Source organism: Eschrichtius robustus, chromosome 1 (genome assembly GCF_028021215.1).
Source record: "Eschrichtius robustus isolate mEscRob2 chromosome 1, mEscRob2.pri, whole genome shotgun sequence".
Classification (NCBI taxonomy): Eukaryota; Metazoa; Chordata; class Mammalia; order Artiodactyla; family Eschrichtiidae; genus Eschrichtius; species Eschrichtius robustus.
The window spans coordinates 62,117,244-62,140,225 of record NC_090824.1 but is presented as its reverse complement, the minus strand read 5'-3'; the positions used below and the strand labels follow the sequence as shown (position 1 = coordinate 62,140,225).

Here is a 22,982-nt window from a genome sequence, read left to right as displayed (position 1 = left end):
GGTCTTATGTGGAAGTCACTTTCCTTTTGCCTATTTTTGTGCCTAGTGTGCTCACATTATGCTTTGTTATAATGAATTTGCTGGAAAGTTCTCATTTTGCTGTCAGCCTCAGTTCTTGCCCTGAAGAGAGGTCATCTCACAAACCGTAAGTTGCTGACGGAGACCTCCCCCATCCTTCCCCTGCCCTCTCTTTTGGTCAATACTTCAGAAGGATCTTCACAGAGGAACAATACAGGGTAGTGCCATGATGCTATTTTTATCCAGCAGGAGAAGTAAAAGGGGGAACCATTCTCTGCTTAATTAAAAAAAAAAATCAGGTCTGAGCATTGCATGCTTATAGGTTTGATGGAAGAAGAAAAATTCTGGAAGCTCTGAAATTTTCAACTGAACCAAGAGCCAGATACCATCACAGAAACTCCTATGTGGTTAAATATAAAAAGTGAGGGGTTCGGTAATAATTCTTGGATCTGGGCCATACAGGTGTCGGGTGGGTTTAAAGGGATTTAAAAACCAACAGGGTGTTTCAACAGGAGAAACAATGCAGTGATTGCAGTATGAGTGAGGTGTGTTTAAATAATCTCCCCTCCCCCCATTTTTTTCTCTTTTACAAGGAGAGAAAAATGCCTTTATGTTACCCTTCTCCATTCTGGCACAGAAGCAGAACTGGAGCTCGGGAGGATGGCAGATTCAGGGCCAGCTCTGGTTGTCTGACCTTGCACGAGTCACTGAATCCCATGGAGCCCAGTGTGTAGAAGGGATGTTTTTAACACCCACCTTAACTTTGTACTGCATGGTTTTTCTGAGAAATAAAAACAATAATAGTAGTAAAAGTGCTATGAATATTGTACAAGCCTGGCAGAAAATGGATAGTATTTTTATGTAACCTGTTTTCTAAAGTCTCAAAACACCTGTGATGAGACCCTCTCATGGTACTCCTGCGACACAGCCAAGGACAAGGGTGAAAGTGATGACTTGTATGCACAATGACCTTTTGGGAAGTTCACGGGACCCTGTCAATCACACAGCTTCTCCCACCTCCTGATGTGTTTGCTGAGGATTGGAGTTGGGGAGGGAGGAGCGGCTAAGACACTCAATGAAGGTCATTATGTTTGAGATGCTGTTGGGGACCAAATCCTAAGGTTTTCAAGCCATCATAGTGTTCACTAACACAAGCATACACTGAACCCGTGTTTTCTATACATTTCCCAGCTCAACAGTAAGATCCCACAGTAGTTCCCAAATCCAGTTGTGCATCAGAGTCACCTGGGAGCTTTACAACATATGGATGCCCAGCCCCACCTCAGACCCACCTTAGGTTCCCAGATCAGAATCACCTGGGAAAGTGCCTAAAAGTTGTTTTAAAATAAGCCCACGTACATATGGTCACCTTATCTTTGATAAAGGAGGCAAGAATATACAGTGGAGAAAAGACAGCCTCTTCAATAAGTGGTGCTGGGAAAACTGGACAGGTACATATAAAAGTATGAAATTAGAACACTCCCTAACACCATACACAAAAATAAACTCAAAATGGATTAAAAGGGCTTCCCTGGTGGCGCAGTGGTTGAGAATCTGCCTGCCAATGCAGGGGACACGGGTTCGAGCCCTGGTCTGGGAAGATCCCACATGCCGCGGAGCAAATGGGCCCGTGAGCCACAATTACTGAGCCTGCGCATCTGGAGCCTGTGCTCCACAACAAGAGAGGCCACGATAGTGAGAGGCCCGCGCACCGCGATGAAGAGTGGCCCCCACTTGCCACAACTAGAGGAAGCCCTCGCACAGAAATGAAGATCCAACACAGCCATAACTAACTAACTAACTAAATAAATAAATAAAATTAAAAAAAAAAAAGACTATTCTTAAAAAAAAAAAAAAATGGATTAAAAACCTAAATGTAAGGCCAGACACTATCAAACTCTTAGAGGAAAACATAGGCAGAACACTCTATGACATAAATCACAGCAAGATCCTTTTTGACCCAGCTCCTAGAGAAATGGAAATAAAAACAAAAATAAATGGGACCTAATGAAACTTAAAAGCTTTTGCACAGCAAAGGAAATCATAAACAAGACGAAAAGACAACCCTCAGAATGGGAGAAGATGTTTGCAAATGAAGCAACTGACAAAGGATTAATCTCCAAAATTTACAAGCAGCTCATGCAGCTCAATACCAAAAAAACAAACAACCCAATCCAAAAAGGGGTGGAAGACCTAAATAGACATTTCTCCAAAGAAGACATACAGTTTGCCAACAAACACATGAAAAGATGCTCAACATCACTAATCATTAGAGAAAAGCAAATCAAAACTACAATGAGGTATCACCTCACACCGGTCAGAATGGCCATCATCAAAAAATCTACAAATAATAAATGCTGGAGAGGGTGTGGAGAAAAGGGAACGCTCCTGCACTGTTGGTGGGAATGTAAATTGATACAGCCACTATGGGGAACAGTATGGAGGGTCCTTAAAAAACTAAAAATAGAACTACCATACGACCCAGCAATCCCACTACTGGGCGTATACCCTGAGAAAACCATAATTCAAAAAGAGTCATGTACCAAAATGTTCATTGCAGCTCTTTTTACAATAGCCAGGACATGGAAGCATCCTAAGTGTCCATCAACAGATGAATGGATAAAGAAGATGTGGCATATATATACAATGGAATATTACTCAGCTATAAAAAGAAACAAAATTGAGTTATTTGTAGTGAGGTGGATGGACTTAGAGTCTGTCATACAGAGTGAAGTAAGTCAGAAAGAGAAAAACAAATACCGTATGCTAACACATATATATGGAATCTAAGAAAAAATATAAAAAGGTCATGAACAAACTCGGGGCAGGACGGGAATAAAGACACAGACCTACTAGAGAATGGACTTGAGGATATGGGGAGGGGGAAGGGTAAGCTGTGACAAAGTGAGAGAGTGGCATGGACATATATACACTACCAAATGTAAAATAGATTGCTAGTGGGAAGCAGCCGCATAGCACAGGGAGATCAGCTCGGTGCTTTGTGACCACCTAGTGGGGTGGGATAGGGAGGGTGGGAGGGAGGGAGACGCAAGAGAGAAGAGATATGGGAACATATATGTATGTATAACTGATTCACTTTGTTATAAAGCAGAAACTAACACACCATTGTAAAGCAATTATACTCCAATAAAGATGTTAAAAAAAAAAAAAAAAAAAAAGAACTTCAGGACTTCTGACATTGCCAGGCTGAGGGCCCATGTCTGGGAATCACTGATTTTGATATTCCAGGCAGGCAAAGCAGATGGTCAATTGCTACCCCTCTGGGCATTCTAGGGAGGAGAAAAGTCTTTTGGGGATGGCCAAGAGCTACCCCTCACCACCTGGCCTCTGGGCCCCTTTCCAGCCACTTCCTCTGAGTCCATGGTCTGCTCTAGGCAGCAACCCAGACTGGGATCGGATGCGCCAAGGAGAGCCCTGCCAGCTCACCTCTGCTTTCTTTGCTGCATGTCATCAACCATCCTCGGATGAACGCAGCCCCTCAAATGCCCCTCCCCTTCGTCCCCCTCCGGCTGCTCTTTCTACTTCTCTGGCTTTAGCTCAGGTTCCCATTACTTTCACCAAGTCTTGCTTTCTTCTTGCTTCTATCATCTGTTCTTCACAGTGGCGCCAGGGATTTTTTTTTTTTTTTTTTGTAGAAACATATCTGCTTCTGGTGCCTCCCTACTCAAAGACCCTCAACCCTTTCCCACGGCACGGAGAGTGAAGCCAAAGCTCCTCATTGGCCTTTGGTTTGTTTCCCATGATATGCTTCCAACCTACCTTTCTAGCCTCAAATTCTACACCTCTACCCCCAAGCCAAACTACACTCATGCTGGTTAAATCGTAATCAGGCACATTTCTACTGAACACTTTTCTTAAGTCCACGTTTTTTTTCAAACAACTCCCACAACCTAGAATGTCATTCTCCATCATATTCACAGATAGCAGCCCCACTCTTTACGGTCCAGCTTAAATCCCACCTTGCCCAAGAGACTTCCGTGGACCCCCATCAAAATTGATTTCTCCCTCTTGGGCACTCCTGAAACACTGTCTGATCCGCGCTCATTGTCCTTGCTCTGGCTCTCTTTGTGTCTGGTTTATTTTTGTGTGTATCCATCTTCCCTGCTGGAATGTGAGCTGGCACAGAACAGGAGCATGTGTTATTCCTCTTTGTGTCACCTACTACACAGTGTGCACAGTAAGTGCTAAATAAATGTCTGCGGATTAGCCTATCACGGTAGTTTATCTTTGTAGAAACAATGAGAATCAGGCTTTGACCTTAAACACTATTTCTCAAAACTCAGTATCTTCTACCCTGTAAATGAACCCCTATTAGAACTTTACGTTTCTGTCTTTCTGCTAGGAGGTGTTAACATGGGGACATGACAAGGCATAGGACATTTGCAAAGTGGAGTATTTCCAGGCAAATGAATTGAGACTCTCAGGTCATAGAGCCAGGCCTGGGCTTGCCAGACCCCATTACTCAGGGACTCACAGAAAAAAACATGATATGGCATCCTGTGACCAGATTTTAGCAAAAGAATGCAGTGGGCACAGAGTAAAGTCTTGAAATATTACTCTTTGGGCTGGCTCTTCTTTCTTACACTTCCTGATCTTTCCCCTAGTAGGGAGAGGCATCCACTTGCCTCAGGAATGAGGATTGTTGTAGCAGGACTATAAAGAGAGAGCAAAAGGTAATATTTAGTGTTTCTGGCTTTCAAATTAGGCTCTTCAGTGTATTATATCAGTTAATCTTCACAGTCTTTGAGGTAAGAACTATTATTTTTATTCCTATTTTACAAATGAGTGAACTGAAAGCTTAGGTTTAAGAAGGGAATTTTTGTTACATCCAAGTGAACCCAAGACTTTGCCTTAGGGGACAGTTTTTCTACTGATACTCCTAAGGGTTGGTGGGTGGGCTGTTGCGGGAGGTGCCTGAGAACCTCCTGAAATTATAAGCAATGGTTCTGGGTATGTGCAGATGGGCTTTTCAAGAGAAAATATCTATAGATTTTATCAGGCTCATAGAAGCTTCAAAACAACTTCATCAAATCATTTCCCCTACCAATAAATTTATAAAGTAAAAAAAAAGGACAGTGCAGTGTTGAAAACATTGGGGCTGAAAACAGAAAGCCCTCATTTTCATGGGCGTTATCAGGCAATTCACCTTAGTGAAAAGATTTTTGCAAATATTTCCACTCTGGACTCAGGTTACTCATACCTCAACCATATCTATGAACTCAGTGGTTCTCAAAGTGTGGTCCCTGAACCACCATCATCAGTATCATGTGAGAACTTAGTAGAAATGAAGATTGGGGTTTTACCCCAGGCCTATGGAACCCAAAACTCGGGATGGAGCACAACAATCTGTCTAAACAAGTCTTCCAAATTATCCTGATGGATGCTTGTCTGAGAACCACTGCTTAACTGAAGCTTATGGTTCATCTTTTTGGATCCTTGGACTGGATAACTGATGCTCTAAAAGGATCTGGATGTGCTGGGAAGCATTTTAAAGCCTTCTTTGGTGGAAGCAGGGCTTTGTTTTTTAAGGCTGCAGAACTGAACACAATGCTATTAACTCTGTTCACCTTTTCCTACCCCAGGTCCATCCAAAGCAAGAATGCACATCTGTGAGGTTGTTGGGTCTGAGTGAAACCTATCACATAGTTTGAATGGGTCATTCTGTACTGGCAATCAGTGAATCATTCCAGCATTTCTGTCAATAACCATAATAACAAATAACAATAAAACTAATAGTAAAAGTAAAGAGAAGTAATAAAATAATGTACATGGTATGATATTTGTGCTATTTTTCATAACTTTCATTAAGAAAATTAATGGTACTGTTAATAATAGTTACTTATTGATAGACAATTTTATATGCAAAAAACATGTACAAAACCTATATATCATATAAGAACCCTATGAATTAAGTACATACAACATTTTACAGATAAGGACATGAAACTTAAAGAGTTAAGTCACTTGATCAAGATCACACTGCTTATAGGAGGTGGAGCTTGGATTTGAACTCAAGTTCTTCAGACTTCCAACCATTGTTATATTATATCCCATTCATTATGTTATATTCCTTCTCATTCACCATTCATTTGTCGTATATTCATCCAACATACATTTATTGTATGTCTACAAATGCCTGGTCCTACACTGGGTGCTAGAATTGAGTGTGAAGGTAAATGGTCCAGAGAGGGGATGGGGTGGCTTTATAATGAAGTATCATAGTACAATGTGATGAGTACTGAAATGGGGGTGTGAACAAAGTGCAGGGGTAAACATGCAGTAAAGAGAAGGGAGTTACTTCTGGACTTTCACTATCAAAGTTCAATGAGATAGTACCTAACTTCTGCCTCTTAAAAACTTAGTCACTTGTTGGGTTTTATGAACTCAACGGAAGACATCTCATTATTACAAGTCACCATGCATTAGCTGAATGGTTAGCCTTCTGGCTTGATTATCATATTACTTGGAATGTCATTTTGCCCTTTCCATTAGTTTATTTTAAAAACTGGAAAAAGATGATGATGATAATGATAAGACACGATGTGCTAGGCACTGTGCTAAGCACTTTCTGTATATTTAAGCCTCACAACATTGCTGAGGAGATGAGGTATCGGAAGCTTACAGAAACTGTCTACCTTACAAAGGAATATAATTTTATTTATTTATTTATTTATTTATTTATTTATTTATTTATAGTCTTATAAGTATAAAAGGGTTTTTTCGAATTTTATTTTATTATTTTATACAGCAGTTTCTTATTAGTTATCTATTTTATACATATTAGTGCATATATGTCAACCCCAATCTCTCACTTCATCCCACCACCACCACCACCCAACCCCATGCTTTCCCCCCTTGGTGTCCATACGTTTGTTCTCTACAACTGTGTCTCTATTTCTGCCTTGCAAACTGGTTCATCTGTGCCATTTTTCTAGATTCCACGCACATGCGTCAATATACGATATTTGTTGTTCTCTTTCTGACTTACTTCACTCTGTATGACAGTCTCTAGATCCATCCACGTCTCTACAAATGACCCAATTTAATTCCTTTTTATGGCTGAATAATATTCCATTGTATATATGTACCACATCTTCTTTATCCATTCGTCTGTCGATGGGCATTTAGGTTGCTTCCATGAACTGGCAATTGTAAACAGTGCTGCAATGAACATTGGGGTGCATGTGTCTTTTTGAATTATGGTTTTCCCTGGGTATATGCCCAGTAGTGGGGTTGCTGGGTCATATGGTAGTTCTATTTTTAGTTTTTTAAGGAACCTCCATACTGTTCTCCATAGTGGCTGTATCAATTTACATTCAGAACAACACTGCAAGAGGGTTCCCTTTTCTCCACACCCTCTCCAGAATTTGTTGTTTGTAGATTTTCTGATGATGCCCATTCTAACCAGGACAAGGTAATACCTCACTGTAGTTGTGATTTGCATTTCACTAATAATTAGTGATGTTGAGCAGCTTTTCATATGCCTCTTGGCCATCTGTGTGTCTTCTTTGGAGAAATGTCTATTTAGGTCTTCTGCCCATTTTTTGATTGGGTTGTTTTCTTAATATTGAGCTGCATGAGCTGTTTGTATATTTTGGAGATTAATCCTTTGTCCATTGATTAAATTGCAAATATTTTCTCACATTCTGAGGGTTGTCTTATTGTTTTGTTTATAGTTTCCTTTGCTGTGCAAAAGTTTTTAAGTTTCATTAGGTCCCATTTGTTCATTTTTGTTTTTATTCCCATTACTCTAGGAGGTGGGTCAAAAAAGATCTTGGTGTGATTTATGTGAAAGAGTGTTCTTCCTATGTTTTCCTCTAAGAGTTTTATAATGTCCGGTCTTACATTTAGGTCTTTAATCCATTTTGAGTTTATTTTTGTGTATGGTGTTAGGGAGTGTTCTGATTTCATTCTTTTACATGTAGCTGTCCAGTTTTCCCAGCACCACGTATTGAAGAGGCTGTCTTTTCTCCATTGTATATCCTTGCCTCCTTTGTCATAGATTAGTTGACTATAGGTGCGTGGGTTTATCTCTGGGCTTTCTATCCTGTTCCATTGATCTATATTTCTGTTTTTGTGCCAGTACCATATTGTCTTGATTACTGTAGCTTTGTAGTATAGTCTGAAGTCAGGGAGTCTGATTCCTCCAGCTCCATTTTCTCCCCTCAAGATTGCTTTGGCTATTTGGGGTCTTTTGTGTCTCCCTACAAATTTTAAGATTTTTTGTTCTAGTTCTGTAAAAAATGCCATTGGTAATTTGATAGGGGTTGCATTGAATCTGTAGATTGCTTTGGGTAGTACAGTCATTTTCACAATATTGATTCTTCCAATCCAAGAACATGGTATATCTCTCCAACTGTTTGTGTCATCTTTGATTTCTTTCGTCAGTGTCTTATAGTTTTCTGAGTACAGGTCTTTAACCTCCTTAGGTAGGTTTATTCCTAGGCATTTTATTCTTTTTGTTGCAGTGGTGAATGGGATTGTTTCCTTAATTTCTCTTTCTGATTTTTCATTGTTAGTGTATAGGAATGCAAGAGATTTCTGTGCATTAATTTTGTATCCTGCAACTTTACCAAATTCATTGATTAGTTCTAGTAGTTTTCTGGTGGCATCTTTAGGATTATTTATGTATAGTATCATGTCATCTGCAAACAGTGAGAGTTTAACTTCTTCTTTTCCAATTTGGATTCCTTTTATTTCTTTTTCTTTGACTGCAGTGGCTAGGAGTTCCAAAACTATGTTGAATAACAGTGGCGAGAGTAGACATCCTTGTCTTGTTCCTGATCTTAGAGGAAATGCTTTGATTTTCACCACTGAGAATGATGTTTGCTGTGGTTTTGTTGTACATGGCCTTTATTGTGTTGAGGTAAATTCCCTCTATGCCCACCTTCTGGAGAGTTATTTTATCATAAATTGGTATTGAATTTTGCCAAAAGCTTTTTCTGCATCTATTGAGATGATCATATGGTTTTTGTTCTTCAATTTGTTAATATGGTGTATCACATTGATTGATTTGTGTGCACTGAAGAATCCTGGCATCCCTGGGATAACTCCCACTTGATCATGGTGTATGATCCTTTTAATGTGTTGTTGGATTCTGTTTGCTAGTATTTTGTTGAGGACTTTTGCATCTATATTCATCAGTGATATTGGTCTGTAATTTTCTTTTTTTGTAGTATCTTTGTCTGGTTTTGGTATCAGGGTGATGGTGGCCTCATAGAATGAGTTTGGGAGTGTTCCTTCCTCTGCAATTTTTTGGAAGAGTTTGAGAGGATGGATGTTAGTTCTTCTCTAAATGTTTCATAGAATTCACCTGTGAAGCCATGTGGTCCTGGACTTTTGTTTGTCGGAAGATTTTTTAATCACAATTTCAATTTCATTACTTGTGATTGGTCTGTTCATATTTTTTCATGGTTCAGTCTTGGAAGGTTATACCTTTCTAAGAATTTGTCCAGTTCTTCCAGGTTGTCCATTTTGTTGGCATAGCGCTGCTTGTAGTAGTCTCTTATGATGCTTTGTATTTTTGTGGTGTCCGTTGTAGCTTCTCCTTTTTCATTTCTAATTTTGTTGATTTGAGTCCTCTTCCTCTTTTTCTTAATGAGTCTGGCTAAAGGTTTATCAATTTTGTTTATCCTCTCAAAGAACCAGCTTTTAGTTTTTTTGATCTTTGCTATTGTTTTCTTTGTTTCTATTTCATTTATTTCTGCTCTGATCTTTATGATTTCTTTCCTTCTACTAACATTGGGTTTTGTTTGTTCTTCCTTCTCTAGTTCTTTTACGTGTAAGGTTAGATTGTTCATTTGAGATTTTTCTTGTTTCTTGAGGTCGGATTTTATTGCTATAAACTTCCCTCTTAGAACTGCTTTTGCTTCATCCCATAGGTTTTGGATCATCGTGTTTTCATTGTCACTTGTTCCCTAGGTATTTTTTGATTTCCTCTTTGATTTCTTCAGTGATCTTTTGGTTATTTAGTAACGTATTGTTTAGCCTCCATGTGTTGCTGTTTTTTATGTTTTTTTCCCTGTAATGGATTTCTAATCTCATAGCATTGTGGTCGGAAAAGATGATTGATGTGATTTCAATTTTCTTAAATTTACTGAAGCTTGATTTGTGACCCAAGATATGATCTATCCTGGAGAATGTTCCATGTGCACTTGAGAAGAAAGTGTAATCTGCTCTTTTTGGATGGAATGTCCTATAAATATCAATGAAATCTATCTGGTCTATTGTGTCATGTAAAGCTTGTGTTTCCTTATTAATTTTCTGTCTGGATGATCTGTCCACTGGTGTTAGTGAGGTGTTAAACTCCCCCACTATTATTGTGTTACTGTCAATTTCCTCTTTTATAGCTGTTAGCAGTTGCCTTATGTATTGCTCCTGTGTTGGGTGCATATATATTTATAATGTTAAATCTTCTTCTTGGATTGATCCCTTGATCATTATGTAGTGTCCTTCATTGTCTCTTGTAATATTCTTTATTTTAAAGTCCATTTTATCTGTTATAAGTATTGCTACTCCAGCTTTCTTTTGATTTCCATTAGCATGGAATTTCTTTTTCCATCCTCTCACTGTCAGTCTGTTTGTGTCCCTAGGTCTGAAGTGGGTCTCTTGTAGACAGCATATGTATGGGCCTTGTTTTTGTATCCATTCAGCGAACCTGTGTCTTTTGGTTGGAGCATTTAATTCATTCACTTTTAAGGTAATTATTAGTATGTATGTTCCTATTACAATTTTCGTAATTGTTTTGGGTTTGTTTTTGTAGGTCCTTTTCTCTTCTTGTTTCCCACTTAGAGGAGTTTCTTTAGCATTTGTTGTAGAGCTGGTTTGGTGGTGCTGAATTCCCTTAGCTTTTACTTGTCTGTAAAGCTTTTGATTTCTCCATAGAATCTGAATGAGATCCTTGCTGGGTAGAGTAATCTTGGTTGTAGGTTCTTCCCTTTCATCACTTTAAATATATTGTGCTACTCCCTCCTGGCTTGTAGAGTTTCTGCTGAGAAATCAGCTGTTAACCTTATGGGAGTTCCCTTGTATGTTATTTGTCATTTTTCCCTTGTTTGTTTTAATAATTTTTCTTTGTCTTTAATTTTTGTCAATTTGATTACTATGTGTCTTGGTGTGTTTCTCTTGGGTTTATCCTGCCTGGGACTCTCTGCACTTCCTGGACTTGGGTGGCTATTTCCTTTCCCATGTTAGGGAAGTTTTCGACTATAATCTCTTCAAATATTTTCTTGGGTCTTCTCTCTCTCTTCTCCTTCTGGGACCTCTATAATGCGAATGTTCGTGTGTTTAATGTTGTCCCAGAGGTCTCTTAGGCTGTCTTCGTTTTTTTTCATTCTTTTTTCTTTATTCTGTTCTGCAGCAGTGAATTCCACCATTCTGTCTTCCAGGTCACTTATCCGTTCTCCTGCTTCAGTTATTCTGCTATTGATTCCTTCTAGTGTATTTTTCATTTCAGTTATTGTATTGTTCATCTCTGTTTGTTTGTTCTTTAATTCCTCTAGGTCTTTGTTAAACATTTCTTGCATCTTCTCGATCTTTGCCTCCATTCTTTTCCCGAGGTCCTGGCTCATCTTCACTATCATTATTCTGAATTCCTTTTCTGGAAGGTTGCCTATCTCCATTTCATTTAATTGTTTTTCTGGGGTTTTATCTTGTTCCTTCGTCTGGTATATAGCCCTCTGCCTTTTCATCTTGTCTATCTTTCTGTGAATGTGGTTTTCGTTCCACAAGCTGCAGGGCTGTAGTTCTTCTTGCTTCTGCTGTCTGCCCTCTGATGGATGAAGCTATCTAAGAGGCTTATGCAAGTTTCCTGATGGGAGACACTGGTGGTGGGTAGAGCTGGGTGTTGCTCTGGTGGGCAGAGCTCAGTAAAACTTTAATCCGCTTGTCTGCTGATAGGTGGGGCTGAGTTCCCTCCCTGTTGGTTGATTGGCCTGAGGTGACCCAGCACTGGAGGCTACAGGCTCTTTGGTGGGGCTAATGGCGGACTCCAGGAGAACTCATGCCAAGGAATACTACCCAGAACTTCTGCTGCCAGTGTCCTTGTCCCCATGGCGAGCCACAGCCACTCCCTACCTCTGCAGGAGACCCTCCAACACTAGCAGGTAGGTCTGGTTCAGTCTCCTGTGGGGTCACTGCTCCTTCCCCCAGGTCCTGATGTGCACACTACTTTGTGTGTGCCCTCTACGTGTGGAGTCTCTGTTTCCCCCAGTCCTGTTGAAGTCCTACAATCAAATCCTGCTTGGCTTCAAAGTCTGATTCTCTGGGAATCCCTCCTCCCATTGCTGGACCCCCAGGTTGGGAAGCCTGACATGGGGCTCAGAACCTTCACTCCAGTGGGTGGACGTCTGTGGTATAATTGTTCTCCAGTTTGTGAGTCACCCACCCAGTGGTTACAGGATTTGATTTTATGTGATTGCGCCCCTCCTACCGTCTTATCGCGGCTTCTCGTTTGTCTTTGGATGTGGAGTATCTTTTTTGTTGTGTTCCAGTGTCTCCCTGTCGATGACCGTTCAGCAGTTCGTTGTGATTCTGGTGCTCTCGCAAGAGGGAGTGAGCACACGACCTTCTACTCTGCCATCTTCAACCAATCTCCCCATCTTGAATCAATCTCCTATAATTTTAAATTAGCCAAAAGAGAGCCAAGATTCTATTATTTGGAAGTGAAGACACCAAAATACTGAGAAGCTCTGAGACTGTCAGATGTCACCCAGCAGAATTAGAGATATACACTTGCCTCTCAGGACTGTACTCCAATTCAACATTCAAGGAGATCACCTCTCAGTCCAAGCAAAGACTTAAATGGTAGAGAATAAAATCTTAGAATCACAAGACTGGAAGTGAACTCAGAATGTCCCCTAACCTAAAGAGTGACATCAGCAAGGTGGCAGAGTAGGAAGCCTTGGATCCTCCTTTCTCCCACAAATACAACAATTCATGGACAAATTTTCTGCATGAGAAATCTAGAAATTGGTTGAAAGTCTTCTGCACCCTGGGTGAACATTAAGAGACTTACAGAATTCTGTAGGGAGATTCAGCACAACCTCCCACCAGAGTCCCTGCCCCGAGTGTTTCACCATATAATCAGGAAGACTCCCTAGCTTCCAGCTTCTCCCAGGGTTGGGTGGGGGGAAGGAATTGGTTTGCATGTCCAACTTCTCTGGGGCTGCCCAAGGAACTGGTATCTTACTTGCCAGTCTTGGAGTTCCGATGGGTCCTGCAGAGTCTAGCCACCTGGGGGAGAACTGAGATGGAGGTATGGACTGGTAGAAGCCATATCTCTCCTCTTGCTCAGTATAGAGTGAGCAGAAAAAAATGACAGCTGCCTACTTTTCCCTGAGGAGGGAAAGAGTTGGTACAGGTCCCCAGAATCTCTAGTCAGACTGAATCATGGGTGTCTTCTCCTGCATAAGGCCAGTCCATGAAGAGTGCCTTGTCTAATGTACAGACACCAACACAGAGAGTCAAGGAAAATGAAGAATCAGGCAAAGATGTTCCAAACAAAGGAACAAGATGCAGCTCCAGAAACTGACTATAATGAAAGAGAATTACATGATTTACCTGATACAGAATTCAAAATAACTCTCGTAAAGATGCTCACTGAGGTCAAGGGAACAATGCATGAACAAAGTGAGAATTTCAATGAAGAGAATTTTAATGAAGAGATAGAAAATGTAAAAAATTACCAGACAGAAATCATGGAGCTGAAGAAATAATTGAACCAAAAAATTCACTAGAGGAATTAAGCAGCAGATTAGATCAAACAGAAGAAGGGGTCAGCATACCCAAAGACAGAGCACTGGAAATAATTCAGTCAGAGGAGCAAAAAGAAAAAGGAAGGAAAAAGAGTGAAGCTAGCCTAAGAGATTATTGGATACTACAAAGCTCCAAATAAGCATTATGGGAGTCCCATAAGGAGAAGAGAGAGAGAAATGACCAGAAAGCTTATTCAAAGAAATAATGGCTAATAACTTCCTAGATCTCAGGAAGAAAATGGACATCCAGATCCAAGAAGCCCAAGAGAAACCATGTAAGATGAACTCAAAGAAATCCACACTGAGACACATTACAATCAAATTGCCTAAAGTTAAAGAGAGGATTTTGAAAGCATCAAGAGAAAAGTGACTTGTCATACACATGGGAAACTCCAAAAATTATCAGCAAATTTTTCAGCAGAAACTTTGCAGGTTGGAAGTAAATGGGATAATATATTTAAAGTGCTGAAAGAAAAAAAAAGCTAACCAATAATACTATCCCCAGCAAAATGTTCCTTCAAAAATGAAGGCGAGATAAAGCCTTCCGAGATAAACAAAAGCTGAGGGAGTTCATTACCACTGGACCTGTGTTACAAGAAATGCTGAAAGGAGTTCTTCAACTTAAAAGGATGTTTGTTGACAGCAACATGATAGCATAAGAAAGTATGAAATTTACTGGTAAAGATAAACATATAGACAAATCAGAATACTGTATTACTGCAATGTGGTGGGTAAATCACTTTTAAATCTAGGATAAAAGTTAAAAAACAAAAATATTGAAACTATAACTAAAAAAGAGGTTAAAAGAGATACAATATGAATATATGTAAACTGTAACAACAATAACATAAAGTATGGGGGGAGAGAAGTTAATGTGTATACTTTTTGTATGCAATTAAACTTAAGTTTTTATCAGCTTAAGATAGACTGTTATAATTATAAGATATTTTATGTAAGCCCCCCTCCAACAAAAATACCTATAGAAGTTATACAAAAGAAAAAAATACAGGAATCAAAGTATATCAGTACAAAAAAAAAATCAACAAAATACAAAGGAAGACAGCAAGAGAGAAAAAAACAGAAAAAAAGATCTTCAAGCCTAACAAAGAACAATTAACAAAATGGCAAGAGTAAATTCTACCCTAATTACTTTAAGTATAAACTGACTCAATTTGCCAATCAAAAGACATACAGTGGCTGAACGAAAAAAAAGAAAAAGAAAGACCCAACTATACATTGTCTACAAGAAACTCACTTTAGATTTAAGGACATACATAGGTTGAAAGTGAAGGGATGGAAAAAGATATTCCATGCAAGTGGTAACTAAAAGAGAGCAGAGGCAGCTATACCTATTTCAGACAAAACAGACTTTAAGTCAAAAACTGTCACAAGGGACAAAGAAGGACATTATATAATGATAAAAGGGTCAATCAACCAAGGTAACAATTATATATGCTTTCAACATCAGAGCACCTAAATATACAATGCAAAGATTGACAGAACTAAAGGGAGCAATACAATCATAGGAGAATTTAATACCCTACTTTCAGTAATGAATAGAACAGCCAGACAGAACCAACAGGGATAGAGAGGACCTGAACAACACTATAGACCAAATGAACCTAAAAGACATATACAGAACAGTCCACCCCAAAGCATCAGATTACATATTCTTCTCAAGCATACATTGATTTTTCTCCGGGATAGATCACATGTTAGGTCACAAAACAAGTCTTAAGTTTAAGGTGACTGAAATCATTCCAAGTATCTTTCTAAACCACAATCGACTTAAACTAGAAATTAACAGCAGAAGGAAAATGGAAAACTTCACAAATATGTGGAAATTAAACAACACACTCTTGAATTACCATTGAGTCAACGAAGAAATAAAAAAGGAAATTAGAAAATACCTCAACATATATACACTAATATGTATAAAATGGATAACTCATAAGGACCTGCTGTATAAAAAATAAATAAGTAAATAAAAAGTAAAAAAAAAAAAGAAAATACCTCAAGTGAAAGGAAAAGAAAACACAACATACCCAAACTTATGGGATGCAGCACAAGGAGTACTAAGAGGGAGGTTCATAGTGATAAACACCTATACTAAAAAAGAAGAAAGATCTCAAATAAACAATTTAACTTTACAGCTCAAGGAGCTAGAAAAAGGAGAGCAAACTAAGCCCAAAGTTAGCAGGAGGAAGGAAATACTAAGATTAGAGCAGAAATAAATAAAATAGAGATGAGAAAAACAATGGAAAAAAAATGAAACTGAGTTGGGTTTTTAAAAAGATAAAACTGACAAACCCTTAGCAAGACTAATTAAGAAAAAAAAGAGAGAAGACTCAAATAAAATCAGAAATGAAAGAAGAGACATTATAACTGACATTATAACTGATGCCATAAAACTAAAAAGGATCATAAGGGGCTATTATGAACAATTATGTACAAACACACTGGATAATCTAGAAGAAATGGATAAATTCCTAGAAATAAACAACCTACCAAGACTAAATCACAAAGAAATAGAAAGTCTCAACAGACCTATAACTAGTATGGAGATTAAATCAACAATCAAAAACCTCCCAACAAAGGAAAGCCCAGGACCAGATAGTTTCACTGGTGAATTCTACCAAACATTTAAAGAAGAATTAACACCAATGCTTCTTAAATTCTTACAAAAAATTGAAGAGGAGAGAACACATCCAACTCGTTTTATGAGGCCAGCATTACCTTGATACCAAAGCCTGACAAAGACACCACAAGAAAAGAAAACTACAGGAAAAGATCCCTGATGAATATGGATGTAAAATTTCTCAAAAAACACTAGCATATCAAATCCAACAGCACTTTAAAAGGATCATACATTATGACGAAGTGGGATTTATCCCTGGGATAAAAGGATGGTTCGACATATGACAATCAATTAATGTGTTAGAGCACATTAAGAGAATGAAGGATAAAAAGAAAAATCACATGATTATCTCAATATTTGTAGAAAATGCATTTGACAAAATTCAACATGTTTTCATGATAAACACTCAGAAAGAAAGTACCTCAACATAATAAGGTCCATATAAGAAAAGCCCACAGCTAACATCATACTCACTGGTGAAAAACTGAAAGCTTTTTCTCGAAGATCTAACTAGCAAGTAACAAATAACTTGTCAAAGATGCCTACTCTCACCATAGTAACATAGTAACAGGAGTCCTAGTCAGAGCAATTATGCAAGAAAAAAAGAAAAGGCAACAAAGTCAGAAGAAATAGCACCTCAATACATAAGGCAAATGCTAACAGCCATAAAAGGGGAAAGCGACAGTAACACAATCATACTAGGGGACTTTAACACCCCACTTTCACCAAAGGAAAGATCTTCCAAAATGAAAATAAATAAGGAAACACAAGCTTTAAATGACACATTAAGCAAGATGGACTTAATTGATATTTATAGGACATTCCATCCAAAAACAACAGAATACACTTTCTTCTCAAGTGCTCATGGAACATTCCCCAGGATAGATCATATCTTGGGTCACAAATCAAGCCTTGGTAAATTTAAGAAAATTGAAATCATATCAAGTTTCTTTTCCGACCACAACGCTATGAGAGTAGATGTCAATTACAGGAAAAAATCTGTAAAACATGCTAACACATGGAGGCTAAACAATACATTACTTAATAACCAAGAGTTCACTGAAGAAATCAAAGAAATAAAAAAATAACTAGAAACAAATGACAATGAAAACATGATGACCCAAAACCTATGGGATGCAGCAAAGGCATTTCTAAGAGGGAAGTTTATAACAATACGATGCTACCTCACAAAACAAGAAACATCTCAAATAAACAACCTAACCTTACACCTAAAGCAATTAGAGAAAGAAGAACAAAAAAAAACCCCGAAGTTAGCAGAAGGAAAGAAATCAAAAAGGTCAGATCGGAAATAAATGAAAAAGAAATGAAGGAAACGATAGCAAAGATGAATAAAACTAAAAGCTGGTTCTTTGAGAAGATAAACAAAATTGATAAACCATTAGCCAGACTCATCAAGAAAAAAACGGAGAAGACTCAAATCAATAGAATTAGAAATGAAAAATGAGAAGTAACAACTGACACTGCAGAAATACAAAGGATCATGAGAGATTACTACAAGCAACTATATGCCAATAAAATGGACAACCTGGAAGAAATGGACACATTTTTAGAAAAGCACAACCTTCCGAGACTGAACCAGGAAGAAAGAGAAAATATAAACAGACCAATCACAAGCACTGAAGTTGAGACTCTGATTAAAAATCTTCCAACAAACAAAAGCCCAGGACCAGATGGCTTCACAGGCGAATTCTATCAAACATCTAGAGAAGAGCTAACACCTATCCTTCCCATCACCCTGATACCAAAACCAGACAAAGAGGTCACAAAGAAAGAAAACTACAGGCTAATATCACTGATGAACATAGATGCCAAAATCCTCAACAAAATACTAGCAAACAGAATCCAGCAGCACATTAAAAGGATCATACACCATGATCAAGTGGGGTTTATCCCAGGAATGCAAGGATTCTTCAATATACACAAATCAATCAATGTGATAAACCATATTAACAGATTGAAGGAGAAAAACCATATGATCATCTCAATAGATGCAGAGAAAGCTTTTGACAAAATTCAGCACCCATTTATGATAAAAACCCTTCATAAAGTAGGCATAGAGGGAACTTACCTCAACATAATAAAGGCCATATATGACAAACCCACAGCCAACATCATTCTCAATGGTGAAAAAATGCAACCATTTCCACTAAGATCAGGAACAAGACAAGGTTGTCCACTCTCACCACTATTATTCAACATAGTATTGGAAGTTTTAGCCACAGCAATCAGAGAAGAAAAAGAAATAAAAGGAATCCAAATCAGAAAAGAAGATGTAAAGGTGTCACTGTTTGCAGATGACATGATACTATACATAGAGAATCCTAAAGATGCTACCAGAAAACTACTAGAGCTAGTCAATGAATTTGGTAAAGTAGCAGGATACAAAATTAATGCACAGAGATCTCTTGCATTCCTATACACTAATGATGAAAAATCTGAAAGAGAAATTAAGGAAACACACCCATTTACCACTGCAACAAAAAGAATAAAATACCTAGGAATAAACCTACCTAAGGAGACAAAACACCTGTATGCAGAAAACTGTAAGACACTGATGAAAGAAATTAAAGATGATACAAACAGATGGAGAGATATAGCATGTTCTTGGATTGGAAGAATCAACATTGTGAAAATGACTATACTACCCAAAGCAAGCTACAGATTCAATGCAATGCCTATCAAACTACCAATGGCATTTTTCACAGAACTAGAACAAAAAAATTCACAATTTGTATAGAAACACAAAAGACCCCAAATAGCCAAAGCAATCTTAAGAAAGAAAGACAGAGCTGGAGGAATCAGGCTCCTGGACTTCAGACTATACTACAAAGCTACAGTAATCAAGACAGTATGGTAGTGGTACAAAAACAGAAATATAGATCAATGGAACAGGATAGAAAGCCCAGAGATAAACCCACGCTCATATGGTCACCTTATTTTTGATACAGGAGGCAAGAATATACAATGGAGAAAAGACAGTCTCTTCAATAAGTGGTGCTGGGAAAACTGGACAGCTACATGTAAAAGAATGAAATTAGAACACTCCCTAACACCATACACAAAAATAAACTCAAAATGGATTAAAGACCTAAACGTAAGGCTAGACACCATAAAACTCTTAGAGGAAAACAAGGCAGAACTCTCTATGACATAAATCACAGCAAGATCCTTTTTGACCCACCTCCTAGAGAAATGGAAATAAAAGCCAAAATAAACAAATGGGACCTAATGAAACTTAAAAGCTTTTGCACAGCAAAGGAAACCATAAACAAGATGAAAAGACAACCCTCAGAATGGGAGAAGATATTTGCAAATGAAGCAACTGACAAAGGATTAATCTCCAAAATATACAAGCAGCTCATGTAGCTCAGTATCAAAAAAACAAACCACCCAATCCAAAAATGGGCAGAAGACCTAAACAGACATTTCTCCAAAGAAGATATACAGATTGCCAACAAACACATGAAAGGATGCTCAACATCACTAATCATTAGAGAAATACAAATCAAAACTACAATGAGGTATCACCTCACACCGGTCAGAATGGCCATCATCAAAAAATCTACAAACAGTAAATGCTGGGGAGGGTGTGGAGAAAAGGGAACCCTTTTGCACTGTTGGTGGGAATGTAAATTGATACAGCCACTATGAAGAACAGTATGGAAGTTCCTTAAAAAACTAAAAATAGAACTATCATACGACCCAGCAATCCCACTACTGGGCATATACCCTGAGAAAAGCATAATTCAAAAAGAGTCATGTACCACAATGTTCACTGCAGCTCTATTTACAATACCTAGGACGTGGAAGCAACCTAAGTGTCCATCAACAGATGAATGGATAAAGAAGATGTGGCACATATATATAATGGAATATTACTCATCCATAAAAAGAAATGAAATTGAGTTATTTGTAGTGATTGGATGGACCTAGCGACTGTCATACAGAGTGAAGTAAGTCAGAAAGAGAAAAACAAATACCGTATGCTAACACAATATATGGAATCTAAAAAAGAAAAAAAAATGGTTCTGAAGAACCTAGGGGCAGGAGAAGAATAAAGACGCAGACGTAGAGAATGGACTTGAGGACACGGGGAGGGGGAAGGGTAAGCTGGGACGAAGTGAGAGAGTGGCATGGACTTATATATACTACCAAATGTAAAATAGATAGCTAGTGGGAAGCAGCCTCATAGCACAGGGACATCAGCTCGGTGCTTTGTGACCACCTAGAGGGGTGGGATAGGGAGGGTGGGAGGGAGATGCAAGAGGGAGGATATATGGGGATGTATGTATATGTATAGCTGATTCACTTTGTTATACAGCAGATACTAACACACCAATGTAAAGCAATTATACTTCAATAAAGATGTGAAAAAAAAACGTCAGAAGAAATAAAATTGTCCCTGTTATGTATGACATGGTCTTATATGTAGAAAAACCTAAAGACTCCATAACAAACCATTTAGAACTAATAAATTACTTTAGTAAAGCTGCAGGATACAAAATCGTCATATGAAAATCACTCGTGTTTCTACACAGTAACAGTGAACTATCTGAAAAGGAAATTAGGCAACGATCCCATTTACAATAGCACCAACAAAAATAAAAATACTTAGTAATAAACTGAACTAAGGAGGTGAAAGACTTGTATACTGAAAACCCCAAAACATTGGTGAAAAACTTTAAAAAGAGAAACAAACACAAAGACATTCCATGTTTATGTATTGGAAGACTTAGTATTGTTGAAATTTCCATACTACCCCAAATGATCTTCAGATTCAATGCAATCCTTGTAAAAATTTCAATAACATTTTTCATAGAAATTAAAAATATATATAATTCATATGGAATCACAAAAGACCACAAGTAGCCAAATCAACCCTGAGAAAGATGAATAAAGTTGGAGGCATCACACTTCTTGATTTCAAAATATATTACAAAATATATTACAAGGCTACAGTAAATAAAACAGTATGGTACTGACATCAAGCCAGACATACAGACCAATGGAACAGAACAGTAAGCCAAGAAATAAATCCAAGCATATATGGTCAATCAATCTTCAACAAAGGTACCAAAAACACACAATAGGGAAAGGACAGTCTTCAACAAATTGTGCTGGGAAAACTAGGTATCCACTTCCAAAGGAATGAAAATGAACCCTTATACCATACACAAAAATCAACTCAAAATGGATTAAAGACTTAAAATAAGACCTAAAACCATAAACCTCCTAGAAGAAAACATATGGGAAAAGTTTTATGTTATTGGTCTTAGCAGTGATTTCGTGGATATGACACCAAAAGCACAGGCAATAAAAACGAAAGTAAACATGTGGGACTATGTCAAACTAAAAAACTTCTGAACAGCAAAGGAAACAAAAGTGTAAAAAGGAAACTTATGGAGCGGGAGAAAATATTTGCAAACCATATATCGGATGTGGGGTTAATATTAAAATATATAAGGATCTCCTACAATTCAATACCAAGAAAACTAATAACTTGATTTTAAAATGGGCAAAGGACTTGAATAGACATTCTCCAAAGAAGACTTACAAACGGCCAACAGGTATATGAAAAAATGCTCAATGTCACTAATAACCTGGGAAATGTAAATCAAAACCACACAGAAATATCACTTCATATCTGTGAGGATGACTATTATTAAAAAAACCAAAAGACAAGTGTTGGCAAGGATGTGGAGAAATTGGAACCCTTGTACACTGTTGATAGGAATGCAAAATGGCGTAGGCTTTATGGGAAATAGTATAGAGGTTTCTTAAAGATTAAAAATAGAACTATTATATAGTCCAGCAATCTCACTTCTTAGTAGTTCTCCAAAAGACATGAAATCAGAATCTCAAAGTGATATTAGCACTCCTATATTCATCACACACTATTCACAACAGCCAAGATATGGAAACAACCTAAATGTACATTGACAGATGAATGGATAAGAAACGTGGTATATACATACAATGGAATACCATTCATCTTTACAAAGAAGGAAATTCTGCAATATGTAACAACATGGATGAACCTTGAGGACACATGTAAAGTGAAATAAGCCAGTCACAGAAGGATAAATACTGCATGATTGCACTTATATTGAGGTATATAAAACACTCAAATTCATAGAATCAAAGAGTGGAACAGTGGTTGCCAAGGGTTGGGGGAGGGGGAAATGAGTTACTAATCAACAGGCGTAACGTTTCAGCTAAGCAAGATGAATAAGCTCTAGAGATCTGATGTACAACACTGTACCTACGGACAACAATGATGTATTGTGCACTTAAAAATTTGTTGTGTGTAGATCTCATGTTATATGTTTTTACCACAATAAAATAAAAATTTTTTAAATTGATTGGTAAAAAAAGGTCACCCAGCCTAAGTAAAATACCTTTGATGGATCACACCTTAATTATGTAAATAGATATTAATGTTGATAAAAAATGTATTCTGTTATTAAACATTTCCAACTAACTTCCATAATTTGCTCCAACTGTCATCAATCAGGGAACTTCCTTTGTTC

General features: G+C 37.9%; 1 protein-coding gene across 2 annotated transcripts in view; it reads right to left on the bottom strand.

Annotated features, from left to right (window-relative positions):
* The window catches only part of SLC25A21 (solute carrier family 25 member 21), a 514,375-nt gene that overhangs the window by 5,416 nt on the left and 485,977 nt on the right, over positions 1–22,982 (bottom strand). The window lies entirely within an intron of this gene.